This window comes from Micromys minutus, assembly GCF_963924665.1.
Source record: "Micromys minutus genome assembly, chromosome: 1".
NCBI classification, from domain to species: Eukaryota; Metazoa; Chordata; class Mammalia; order Rodentia; family Muridae; genus Micromys; species Micromys minutus.
In genome coordinates this window covers 249,895,318-249,909,321 of record NC_137969.1, presented here as the reverse complement: position 1 = coordinate 249,909,321, position 14,004 = coordinate 249,895,318, and positions in this window count along the sequence as shown.

Here is a 14,004-nt window from a genome sequence, read left to right as displayed (position 1 = left end):
CTCCCCAGGCCCTCTTCCTCCCTTCCTCCCTCCCTCCCTCCCTCGATTCCTTTCTTCCTCCCTCCCTCCCTCCCTCCCTCCCTCCCTCCCTCCCTCTCTTTCTTCCTTCCTTCTTTCTTTCTTTTGTAAAGCCAAGTAGCTTTAAGGTAACAAAGTGGTTGTTTATTGGATGAGGGAATAATAATATAATAATACACTTCACACATACCTATATCAGGAAGAGCCATTTTCTTTTTTTAATTTCAGGAAAGCATCATTTCAGGTTATGAAAGCATGGTTGTGCATCTTTCCAGGCTGACCCTTACTGAATGCGGAGTCTGCCTTCCTGTTTCCCATTTGACACTTGCCTTTGCGCAGTTAAAGGACGGGGTGGGGCCAAGTGGCAGGCCAGGCCTTGGTCTTGGGTATCCTGCACGCCTGCTTTAAGGCTCAGGGTTGTTACCCTGCCCTTTGGCCACCCTGCCTCTCTACTGCCTGGGAGCCTCTGTGTGGTTCTCCTGTGCTAAGAAAAGCTAGCCAGTGCTCACCAGCTCACCTTTCACCAGAATGCCAGGACTAAGCCATCCTAAAGCACAAGGATCGTGTGTCTCTGCCAACCGCAGAGAGAAGAGAATTTTGCTTCTCTTGTCAAAGAGAAAAATCAACCAACCAACCTACCCGAAGCAAGTGACCCCAGCCAAAGGGCTCTAGCGTGGGTGACCCAGCCGACCTCAGGTCGGGTTCCATACTGCCACAACTTGACCCAAAGTTGCCCCCTATTAGAACCTGCCACTTGCCATTGGAGGGTCATTGGGGGAGGGGAAGGGGGAGAGGAGACTGCATTACTCTAGGCAAAATGTGAACCCGGAAGTGAACGGCCTTCCACCCAGCCCTTCCGTCCAAGGTTTTGTTGGAGGCAGGCGAATCTGTGATTTTGGTGCTCTGTCTGCTCTACACAGCAAAGGGGCATTGCTTTCAGCTGTTTGCTTTTGTACTGGTAAGGCGGAATATTTTTATTACCTTTTCTATTACTTATCGTATGAGCTTCTGTTGTTTGCCTAGGGGGTTTGTCTCTTACAACAAGTTTGGAGCTATTTATTATTGCTTGGTATTTGTGCTCTGCTTTTAAAAATGGGCACTTGGTTTTTTTTTTTTTTTAATTATGGATAAAATGTTGAGATGACAAGAGGTCATTTCAATATGGCTTAGTAGAATATTTATTGTTCCTTTTCTTCTCTGTACAAGAGTTTGGGCCTCTTTTTCCCCCCCTTAATGTCACAATGTTGAGTTCAGCATGTGTCTGCCATTTCGTTTGTTCAAAACCAAGTTTGTTCTGGTTTCAAGTTATGAAAATAAATTGGGACATTTAACTTGATCTCCAAACCTTGTCCTTTTCTGTGTCTTTTAAAGGTGGGGAATGGATAGCTCATTTCTTAGAGGGAATTGAAGGTCTTTCTCCATTTCCCTTCTGACTCACACTTTAAGCCCATGGTCAGGAGGAGAGAAGATACTTCCAGGAAGCAGAGAGGTTTGGGAAAGGCTCTCTCTTAGCCCCGGCTGCACAGCATGTGTGTACACAGTGAGTGAGGCCTTGTCTCAAACAGCAAAATAAAACAGAGAGGGGGTAGTTCAAAACAGCCCAGGATAGCCCTGATCTCCACAAACCTTCCATGCTATAATCCCCACTCAGTCATGGTCAAGCTCTCTTGTGGTGAGTTTAGTAGACGCCGCTTCCTTCCGGGTTGGGCCACGTGAAACCACTTATTTATTTTTTCCCCTTAGGAATAAAAATCTGGCTGCTTCGCTGGTTGTAGTCTCTAAGCTCTCCTGCATTCTAGAAGCAGGAGCAGCCAGGTCTCAAGTTTGAGGCCAACCTGGCTTCTAATAATGGGTTCCAGGCCAGCTTGGCATGTATAGCCAGATCACGTATGGGAGAGAGATAAAAGGAAAGAGAGAAGAAGGAAAAGGGGGAGGGAGGGAGAGAGGAAGAAGGAGAGAAGCTGGATGGAAACGGGTTTTGTAGGTTCTGGGTATGTCTGCACGAGGTTAAGTTACAGTTTTATAACTCCACGTGAGCAAAGTCCACCTGAGCTACATGGGAAGAAGGAAGGGTCCCCCCCACCGGGTTCCTGATCTCAAAGCCACAAGGCACTTTCACCTGAACTCACCCATCGCTCTCGTTGTGGGCCGAGCGTTCACTGGGATTGCACAGCGAAGTGTTCAGGAGGTGCCTCACTGCCGAGGCGCTCTGTGGGAGATTACAGGAGAACTGGGGTGGGGCGGGGTCGGCGGTGTGCTCCTCTCCAAGCCATCTTAAGCCCAAGAAGCTGTCACGTGACTGAACAAGACCAGTTTGAACGGCGGCACCGGAAGTGGAGTGGAGCATGAAGAACAGTTTGCACCGGAAGTGGACTTGGTAATGGGGACCAGGAGAGTGGGACAGGCCCGAGTTCTTTCTAGAGCTCCAGGAGCAAGAATTCCCAGGGAAGATGTTTTGCTTGCTTTGCTTTTTTGTTTGTTTGTTTTTTATTTTGTTTTTCCACAGCTTTTCCCTCAGCTGGCTTAGAAGCACAGGTTTTGAGCCTTGGTACTTCCTATCCAGAGAAATAGTGGAGCTGAAATGTTCCAATCTCTTACCCTAAGAACTCAGAGAGTGCGCTCTTTTTGGGGGAGACACTCTCCTCTTTAAGTCGGGGGAAACATGCTTAGTCTGAGTCACGGAAGTTGTTTACATGAACAAGTTAGCCAGTGCTCCGCTTACATCAAACTGAGGGCTATGGGACAAACTGGGGACAAAGTACGGCAACGGAAGGGCTTGATCGAGTTCCTACTAGTTTCCTTGGTAACTGATTTTAAGATCTCAGACCAGCCTCTTCCTTTTTCTGGGTCTCTGTGTCTTTACTTGCATAGCAAGGGGTCAAGGCAACAAGACCGAACCATTTTTGCTCTGACTCTCAACTGCCTGGACTCCACCAACCAAGAATGAGAAAGAACCTTGAGAGTAGATGGTCCTGGTTGCTAATTACGACTGAAGGTCCCGTCTGCAATATAAATCCCAGCATCTCTGCAGTTTCCAACCATCCCGTTGCGGTTTGGGGCATCTCTGAAGTTTCTGGACAGCTTTAGTCACCCCATTCTGAGCTGCAAGGTCCAGCAATTAAAATGAGAAAATTTCCCTTGTCTGCTTTGGAGATAAAACTAGATGAATGGGACTTTTTATGTTAATGTGATGGAGATACATAATGAATCTCATGTAACTTTCAAGCTGGGGAGGATGAAAACGCTGACACTCCGTGCAGGTGATGCCTGAGCCGCTAATTACCTGCCCTGAACAGTCTTCAAAACGGCTCCATCGGATTCTGATTGCAGACCATCTAAGATGCTTAAAAGACGTCTAAACAGGCTGAACCTGGAAACCAATTTAACTCCCAAAGCAAGGACTGAGCTGAATGTCATGAGTGTGAACATAGGGAGGGCTAGGCTTGTCTCTCGCTCCCAAGAAAGGAGGCAGGATCTTTCCGGGCTAGGAGGTATGGGAAGCAAAGGTGTAAAGAGGGAGAAGTGGACCAGCCAGGTGTCAGGAGGGCTGGGGAAAGTGTGCTGCTGTTCCTTCAAAGATGACTGAGGATTCACCGGGAAGATGGGAACAAAGGGAGAGATGGTGCGTCTTACAGAGGGCGTGGGGGGGAACCTTCACAGTACTTGGAAGAGCAGGGTCAAGTTCATAGAGAAGCAGAATCCCAGAGTTGACTGGCATCCTTAAAATTCATTTAGTGGTATATTTCTAGCTAACGTAGGAATAGGACTCCATCCTTCCCAAACCCCAAAGTACCTCAACACAATTACTGATTCATAAGTACATCCATCCATGCATGCATTCATCCATAGAACCATCCATCCAAACAATCATCTACTTACCCACCCACCCATCCATCCATCCATCATCCATCCATCATCCACCCTCCTATCCATCCATCCACCCACCCATCCATCCATCCATCCATCCATCCACCCATCCACCCACCCACCCATCCATCATCCATCATCCATCCATCATCCACCCTCCTATCCATCCATCCACCCATCCATCCATCCATCCACCCATCCACCCACCCACCCATCCATCATCCATCTATCCATCCATCATCCACCCTCCTATCCATCCATCCACCCATCCATCCATCCATCCATCCATCTACCCACCCATCCATCCATCCACCCATCCACCCATCCACTCATCCACCCATCCACCCACCCACCCATCCACCCACCCACCCATCCATCCATCCATCCATCTATCCATCCATCATCCACCCTCCTATCCATCCATCCATCCATCCACCCATCCACCCATCCACTCATCCACCCATCCACCCACCCACCCATTCACCCACCCACCCATCCATCCATCCATCCATCTATCCATCCATCATCCACCCTCCTATCCATCCATCCACCCATCCACCCATCCACCCACCCACCCACCCATCCATCCATCCATCCATCCAACCACCCACTCACCTGCATGTTTCCTCACTTTGAAAACACTGAAGACCCACGCTGTGTCTCAGACACTGATAGAAGTTAGGGGTAAATAGAATTCTCATTGCTTTTCAGGAATTTCTATTTCTGTGGTTAGAACATGCACTCATCCAACTACCTGTCCGCCCACCTACTCATTTGTTCTTTTCAGTGTCTTGGGTTCCCACCTCTGGCTCACACTCACAGGCCTGAAACACAGGCTCTGTCATGGAGTCATTCCATTTTAGCTGGGAATGCCACTAGGGAATAGGTAAGTAGGGCTTGGTATGTTGACCGATAGGTTTCAGTGAGAGGTGGGAGCAAGTGTCCTTCCTCCCCATGCCTCTCTTTCCTATGGTTTATTTTTCAGATCACATTGAAAAGGGAAATTGTATCTTTGTAATATCTTATAACTAAAACCAATAAAATAAATAGGCACTGTCTGGTTTAGGACACAGTGCTGACTGTGATCCTAGGGTCCCTGTCTAGAACAAGGAGAGGGATGTTTATCTGTTCAAATACCAAGTGCTGCTATTGTGTAGCTCTTGGTCCAGACTTTAGAAGACCCTTTGGCTCAGAATGCACCGAAGACTGCAGTTTCCAAAGGCTTGGCTAGCATCTCAGCCAATGAAGGAGACCTGGGTTAGGGACAATGCCACCCACCCCGCCTCTTCCCCTATTATTATCGAGACTCTGCTAAGTACCTGCTCAAGTCCTGTGCCTCGTGGAGGGAAATGCTGAGCTGCTGGGTTCAAAGTTAACCTAGGAAGCCAAGATGTAGGGAGTTAGCAGGTGTCATGCCACTCAACACCTTCCACACCGGACATGGCCCCACTCTGCCTGTGTTGGAGATGTGATTAAGAGGTTGGCTTTATCGTCTGTATTGTGTTTCAGGCCCATGTTCCTTTTCTCCTGGGAAGAAGCCAGTATGAATCAAGAGCCTAAATGATATGCTGAATGTTTGATCTGGTGATGTCATCCTCAAAAACTATGTTGAGAGTGTGCATTAGTGATCCCCAGATGAAGGAAGAGGCTAGGCGCCTGGATGATCATTTCAGAACAAGGTTTTATTAATAATTGGTGTTTGTCCTTGATCCACAAGGCTCTGAGCCGACCAGTAGGAACCATTCAAGACACACATTGGCGACATAACATCAGGATCCGAGATACTGAAAGATGAGTAAATGGGCACATTCACAAAAATAGAACTGTCTACCGAAACCACACACTGAATGTAAGCTTCCAGGAAGCCAAAGGGAAAAGGGAAACCGAGTCACGGTCTTTTCAAAGCATGAGAATACTTGGTATCATTGACATACATGGTGCAAAGTTTTATAAGCAGCCTCCTGCTTTGGCAACAAAGAGTATATGAATGAGGAAGAGAACTATGACTGAGAAATGTTTATATCCACCTGACAGGACTTGGCGATAACACGGAAACTGTGCAGGATAATGTTAACGTTTCTAAGGCTAGAAAGGGGCACCTGAGTGGGGGCTCCGTGGTTAGGAGCACACACAGTTCTTGCAAGAGGGAACAGGTTCAGTTATCAGAACCCATGGAGACGGATTCACAACTGCCTACTATAGCTTCTTGGCATGCAACGCCATCTTTAGGCCTCTGCTGGTACTGCGCTCACACGTGCACATACCCACACACAGACATACATGACACACACAAGTAACGCTAAAACATGTTACAAACATAAAACATTAGGAAACGTTTGGCTGACATCATTGTAAGCTTTCTAGTTTACTGTGTGGGAGTAGATTGAACACAGATGGCTAGAGGAAGGCTATGCTTAGGAAAGTTTCTCCCACTACCAGTCAACAGTCTACAAATGCCTCTCCCCACTTCTACCTGTCATGGTAGGAACCAGCTCATATTTTCTCTTTAATTTCTGAAGTGACTTCCTTTCTTAAAAAATGTTCCAAGGCAGCAGCGATCCAGCCAGAGATCCAGCCACACATTTGTTTATTGAAGATGTCCAAGAGGATGAGGACAGGATGGCGGCTGTACTCAAATCAATAGAAGTAAGCTGGTAAGAGTTCTGGTTTCAACTCTCTTTGGATGTAGGTGACAAACTGCTGGGATCTGCCATTGGATTGGGTAGGGGTGCGTGTGTTGTCCCTGGGAAGGAGTGCCTCCATCTTATTGCCTTGTAGGTTTGTAAGGCATATTTTTAATTCATGGTTTATGTGGAAGGAACTCTGGGTGGTGCCATCCCTGGGCTGGTGGTCTTGGGGTCTGTAAGGAAGCAGGCTGAGCAAGCCATGAGAAGCAAGCCAGTAAACAGCGTGCTCCATGACCTCTGCTTCGGTTTCCTGCCTTCAGGCTCCTGATCTGGCTCCTCTTCAAGATGGACTCCAAGCTGTCAGATAAAATAAACCCCTTCCTCCCCAAGTTGCTTTTGTTCGTGATGTTTATCACAGCCATAGAGAGCAAGCTGAGGCAGTGTGGGAGTGAAGTAGAGGCACAATAGGGTCAGTAGCCGTCTATGGATGCAGAGGAAACATGGAGGTGTTAGGAACTCGGGGAAGGCGATCCAGAGCCCCGTGGGGTTCAGGAAGCTGGAGAGGATGCACGGTTAAAGGCTGACAAAATCATCCTCACAGTCTCGCTGAGGAGTCTGCCAAGCAACAGTGCACGGGATCTGCTAACAAAGGCATGCTGGGTAGGAGAGGCATGCTGGGAGTGAGAGGCATGCTGGGTAGAAGAGGCATGCTGGGAGTGAGAGGCATGCTGGGAGCTGACCATCCTGGCTTAGAACTGTGCCCTGGTCTTGCAGCCTGTGAGCTTAGAATCCAGTTATGCAACCTGGTCTTGTCTCTGTTTCCTCATTTGTACAATGTCAAGATGACAACCTGAGGGATCAAGGCAGGATCAGATTGCATAATCTTTGCTCGGTCCATATAAGCATTTAAAACAAGGTCCACTGTAGTGTTAGGGTTTTTATCGGTGGCTGACAGGTCATTCCAGAAGAATTCTTGCCACCGAGCAGATCTTTTGACTGTGCGGACAAGAAGAAAGCTTGCCGTGCATGGGACATAGATGCCCTCCAGTCTCGCCCAGTGCATCCCATCACCCACATCCCCTCAGAGGGTTTTTTCCTCTGAGGACTCTCATCTATCTGACTCCTCAGTTTGTAATTTCAGACTTGTGAGCTCCTCGTTGCAGATCCCTCCCAAGAGCATCTGCAGTGTCTTGACTATGAAAAGAGCCCTGGAAACCTCAGCGCCTTTCTCAGCTCTGACTGGGGCTGTCTAGGGACTTTAGCTGGGAGCGAAGCATCATGATTTGAATGTGAAATGTTCTCAGTGAGTGCATGTGCCGGAGCACTTGGTTCTCACCTTGGGGAGGTCCTTGAGGTGGAGCCTTGCTGGGAGAAGTGGGTCACTGGGTGGCAAATGCAACGCGACCAGCTGCCACGCCTTTTCAACCATGACAGGCTGGATTCCGAAGAGCCAAAAATAAACCCTTCTTCTGGAAGCTGCCTCTCCTCAAGTCTTTGATCACAGGAGCAAAAGAGTAATGACTGTCCTGGTGGACCCCGTGCACTCAAGGTCTCAAAGTTTCATTCTAAAATAGGGCCAAGGTGGGCAACACACTTCCATAACTGCCTCCTGATAAGTATGACTTCTGTCCTGGTTTTGATGATAGATTAAGTACCAAAAGCAATGTGAGGTTCTACGCATATAGTCACACATGGACATTGGAGCCCCATGTTTCTATTACCCTTTCAGGGTCTGAAACCCGTAGGATGTGGAGTCAATTCTTAGCAGTCTGACTTTTCATCTTTCTGGCCTTCATGTATCCCAGAATTCATGAACTGAATATATGCCCACAGATGTGTTGTTATACATGTGTGTGATCTACCACTCAAACACATGCGTTTATATTTTTATATAAATGCATCCTTATATAAATAGAACAGGATGGTAAGTATTTGGAACATGTTATCCTTCAGTGAGGGAGAGCTACCTCCTTTATGTTTTAATGTTTCATCTTGTATTCAAATTCACATAACTAACTGCACCTCACATTTTGCTACCACTGTCAGGAAGCTCAGAGTTAAATTTAATATCCAATCAAAATATTAGAACTATTCACTTTAGGTTAAAAAAATTCCCTTTCTATATTCTTTTTGATGCAGCATTTTGATAAGATTATTCTCTATGTAATTTTATTGCAACCTCATGAATATTGAAGATGCTCTTATAAAGAATTATTAATAAGTAAAGAGATGATACCCACTGCCCCCACAGAGCCATACAGGATGCTGTCCACACTGTCTGCTCCCGTCAACATTCCTGCTGTGTTTGCTATCTGAACCTCTGTGGCTGTAGTGGGTCACATCTCTGATACTGCTGGATTGTCCTGCTTCCAAACGCCACCCATTGTCCTTTGTGTTATTAAGACCCAAGAAACGTGATCGCAGACATATCCCAACCGAAGTCCGTGGGCCACATGTGGCCGAGGACGTCTGTGAATTCAGCTCAGCACAAAACCATAAACTGATTTATAATTTTATGAGGTTCAGCTTTGCAAGCTTTTTGTAACTCGATTGTGTGCTTCTCAAGTGTGAACATTAATGTCAAATGTTAGACACATCTGTGGGGGAAGGAACTGGGATTTATTTATTTTGTGTATGGTGTGGGGTATATGTCTGGTGCTCACATGAGCATGTGCGCGCACACCCCCCAACACACACGGGTGTGGGTATACATCTCTTTGCCTGTTCACTGAAGCCAAAGGAGGATGCTGGGTGTCTGTCTATCCTGCTGTCCACCCTCAGTCCCCTCAGGACAGCGTCTCTCACTGAATCTGAAGTAACGCTGGTGATCATCAACCTCCAGCCTCCTTTTCCCCACAGCTGTGGGTTTACAGGCGCATGTGTGTGGTCACACCTACTTCTATTTCTTGGTTCTGGGGTCCCTCGTCTCATGCTTGTACAGAAAGTGCTCTTACCCACTGAGCCATCGCTTCAGCCCCAGGGACGAACAATTTAAAACTGAGCAGCCCTGACCATTAATAGGAATCTTATCTTGGCCTCTTGCCTGCTCGCTAAGTAGCTGCAGGGTGGAAACTCTCTGCCTTTGTTTCCCCATATGCAGTGTGAGGACAAGAATATCTAAAGAGTCCCCGTGAGGGTCAGGCAGGTGGAGATGGGGTAGATGATACATGGAAAATACCCAACCACGCCCACTAGTTTTCTTGTTAGTCCCTAGAAAGTCCCCAACCCAATCCAGGCAGCTTCTTTCCCCACCCCCATTTTACACATACATTGTCTAGCACACTGGAGAGGACCAGAGTCTCTGGACATTTGCTGGTGTCCTTGGTGTCTGCAATCATCCGCGCCTTCCCTCATGCGTGCCTTTGAGAAGCCTCTCCTGGTAGGTAGATACCCACTTGGCATAACCCTGACACTTGGCAGCTTGGCAACTGGGTAGGGACTGGTAGGCGTGTAGGCTACCTCTAGAGATCACTCCCAATCTGTCCACTTGTTCCTCAGTCTCTAGTGGTGTGGTTGGAAGACCTGGAGTTAGGAGCCACACCTATATGATGGCCCCATTACATCCCCTCCCCTCTGCCCCTCTCTCTCTTACTCCAGTTAGCCTGGCTATGTCTCTTCAAGAACTCCACAGTCTATGTTCTGGCCTGGTCTCCCTAGTCCTTCCTGGGCTTTTCCTGATGCTAGGCCCCCATTTCTTCCAGATCTTTCTGTCTCCTCCACCCAGGGTGCCTGATTCTTAGATTCTTGTATACCATCCTGACCTTATTTGTCTAGCTAACCCCTCCCCCCACCCTAATCATTTTCGGAACCCTGGGAAAGGTCATGCCCCTGTTCAGGGGCCCTGCTTGTCCCTGGGAGAAAGCCCACAGGTGCCCCGATGACACAGAGCTAGAACCCAGAATCCATCCTGCAGCTCTTAGGCTCAAACTAGACAGATCTTCTGTGAAGTTTGTGAAAATGTCAGACTCCCGGTTTCCCTGCTCAGAGTGTAAGGGCCTGGCATGAAGTATTTGTGTCTTCAAACATGAATCCTGTCAGGTTCTGAGGCAGGAACTGCGTAAGGATCATGAGCAAGAAGCCCATTGGGGGTCTGATACACACCAGCCTTCAGGGCCTGTCTAGCCTAGCCTATGACCTGGTTAGCAGGAACCCCTTCACTCTTGTCCACAGCTCTCTCTAAGGCCTGGTTTCCAGACTGGAGAAAGGAGGTGGGGGCACTGGGTGGGCCCCTGGACTCAGGCCAAGGGCAGCCTAATGTCACGAGTGAAGCTTGGAACTTGGAATCCTCAGCTCAGCGTTGTCCGGGCTCTGACCTTGCCCTGTCTCCTCAGCTCTTGGTCTGTCCCTTTCTCTGCCAATTCATTGAGGGGACAATCTGTCTGTACGGCACAGTGGTCAGGATCAATGACATCGGGCATGACGAATAGACCGCGTCTTTAACATCAGAAAGCGATGATGTACTTAACGAACCATCGAAGTGATGGGGGTTCCCACCCCACTCCCCCCGCATTGGCCACCGGCCACTCAGATGAGCCAAGCTCTTTCCAGAGCCCCACGGGCTTCCCCTCACTGACTCTGCCCCCTGGAAAAGCCTTTCTTTTCCCATCCAACTCCTGTTCCTGTCGTTTAGTATTGGACTGCTCTGCCCTGGCTGCTGGAATACTCCATACCCAGGTTGTGTGGTGCTTCCCCATCAGGGCACCTGAGGTGGTTTGAACAGGAATGGTTTCTATAGATTCATGTGTTCAAATGCTTGGCCCACAGGGAGTGGCACTATTGAGAGTTATGGCCTTGTTGGAGGAAAGTCATCTTGTGACTGAACTCAGTGTGCCCAGTCTCATCCTATAGCTCCCCTCAGCCCACCCTCCCTTCTGAACTCTTTATCTGTGTCGAACGCGTCAGGGCATAACCGCTGGAACTCCCCCAAACCTTTCAGAAGTCCGGCCGTCCTCCTCTCATATCTCATTGGCCAGTCCCAAACCAATCAGGTGGCTGGAAGAAGCCCACAAACCAACTGCACATGGCTGCAGCTCAGGTGCAAAGGGTGGGAGGGGTGTTAGGTGCACACCACAGTGCGCACAACAGTGCCTTGACCCACGTGTGTCATTTTGCTAGGGACCGGATGTGCATGTATGACATCATACATGTGGGAACCTCACCTGTAAACAAACACGTCCAAGTACCTGGTTCATCACACAGGTCTGGACCATGCTGTCAGGACTGACTTGCGCAGAGTCTACAAGACTGTTCCATGGCCTCGAAGCCACTACTGGGCTGCCACTTGGACTTTGGTGCTTCTCACGTTACTAAGAAATTCAGATTGTCCAAAGGGGTAGGAAAAGGAGTCTGCCCTGACCTTGCACAGTTATCTCCTCCTTAGGGTTCCCTGCTCTCCTTGCCTCTGCTCCACCCAGCCAGACAGCACTCTTTTCTGTCCTCCTCCTCCTGGCCTGAAGCATTCTGGGTAATTTTTTTTCATACCTTTCTCCCATAACACACGCGGAGCACATTATTTATTTATTTATTTAGTCAGAAGCGCCCAAGCATTTAGCAGTTACCAATGATCAAGAGTACATTTTGCAAACAAGTAATAAATTTTAACAGCAATTTGTCCATGAATTGTGGCCTTTGGATGATATATTTGATTTCCCCCCAGAAGCTGAACTTCTTTGTCATCTAGGTTTGATTCATATTTTAATTTTTTTAAAAGCAAATGGTGTGTATAACACATTGCAACATCGAGCTGATTGCAAATGCTATTTGGGTTGGAGTCAATATTTTTAATTTATGCTGTTCGAGATACACAGGGAACCCCCGGCCTACTCTGCTAACAGCTGCGAATCCACACATCTCTGCCCCTGACATTTTAGACTCTGTAGTTTTCTTAATGTTGTATGGATTTTTTTAAAGAGGAAGAATAATTTATGCCAGTGCCTTTTAATGACTCACCTTTACCCAAAGATAAAACATGTCCCCTCTTCCCTTGCCCCACTCATTCGGCCCCGGGTTTTGAGGATCGCATTTTCCTGTGGGGGAAAAAAAAAGGCTGCGATCTCTTTGCACCCCACAACTGGTGCATTACTTTGCGTTAATTACCTCAGGAAGGGAGAGTGGTTCGGATGCAATCACCTTTGTTTGTTAACACACCCTGGCTGCAGCAACATTCCCCATAAATAAAACATAGCCGAGATTACAATGTCATGTTTGCCGTGACTCCAGACCCGGAGAACTGTGCAAGTAGAATTCACAAATCGTCTCTCAGCAGCTGAGTTCCTTGGAGATATGCTGTGGTCAGAGTGGCTTCTCAGCCTCCACCAGCCTGGCTCTGTCTGTCCCCACCTTTCTGAGTACCTTCCATCCTTGCCCCCACCAGCCTGCCTCTGTCCGTCCCCACCTTTCTGAGTACCTTTCTGCTGGGAAGGCCGGCACAAACCTCACCACTCAACGATAGAAGACCATACCATAAAGAACAGGTCCAACGTGTGAAATTTACTATAGTAAAAATGTTCCACGGATGTTAAATACATAGATGAAGGATGCTCATTACCAGGATGTAAAAAAAAAAAAAAAAAAAGAAAGAAAGAAAGAAAAGAAAAGAAAAGATAAAGGATGCTCACTACCACAGGCAAATTGCAAACAGAAAAAGAAACTGTAGCCACTGATTGCCGATGTTAAAAGACACAGTTACAATTCCCGGGAGGGTGAGAAGCAACACAAACTCGAGGGTTTCCCTGGCAATGCAAACCAGCTCCGAATTCTAAAAGATAGCTTGGTAGATTCTTAGGAAGCCAACCATACTTTCACCACAGGAACCAGCATACCTTAGCATTTCCTGAAGGGAAATAAGAGAAAAACTCTTATTCAAAATCAGCCAACAACACAGAACAAAACCTCCGTCTTGCAGACAGTCCGGATGTTCAGCCATGGTTAACGGTATAAACAGATTATAATACAAGTCAGCAATGGAAAGGGGGGGATCTTTTATGCTTGCAGGAGCATGGGTGACTCTCAGAAGTGCTAACATTCTTCGAGGGATGCTGACGCAATTGGAGTCACGCAGAATTCAGGTGAGGATGAAGCCAAGAGCTGGAAAGCCGATCAGGAGATGGGGAGACTGACCTCAGCGGGCACTGGGCGGGGTGAAAACATTTTCCACGGCGACTGTAGCGGTGGCTACAGGACTGAATCCACTTTACCAGAGTTTCCAACTTGACGCAGTGAATATACATCCTGGAGGTGGTCGTCCACCAGAGCACTAAAATGAGCTTGGGACCTTTCCGGGAAAGCAGGAGGAGGCAAATCTAGATGAAGCATCCATCCACAACCATCCCTGGGATTTTACCCTCTGTAGAACTCATACCACACGCTGCTGTAGGAACCTGAAGCCCGGGAGCAATCCCCGACATTCACCAGCACAACCTGTCCCGTTCATTCACCGATCAGTGTCTTCTCCCGCCTCCCCAGCTCATTTCCGTGGCCACGTGCACTCCGT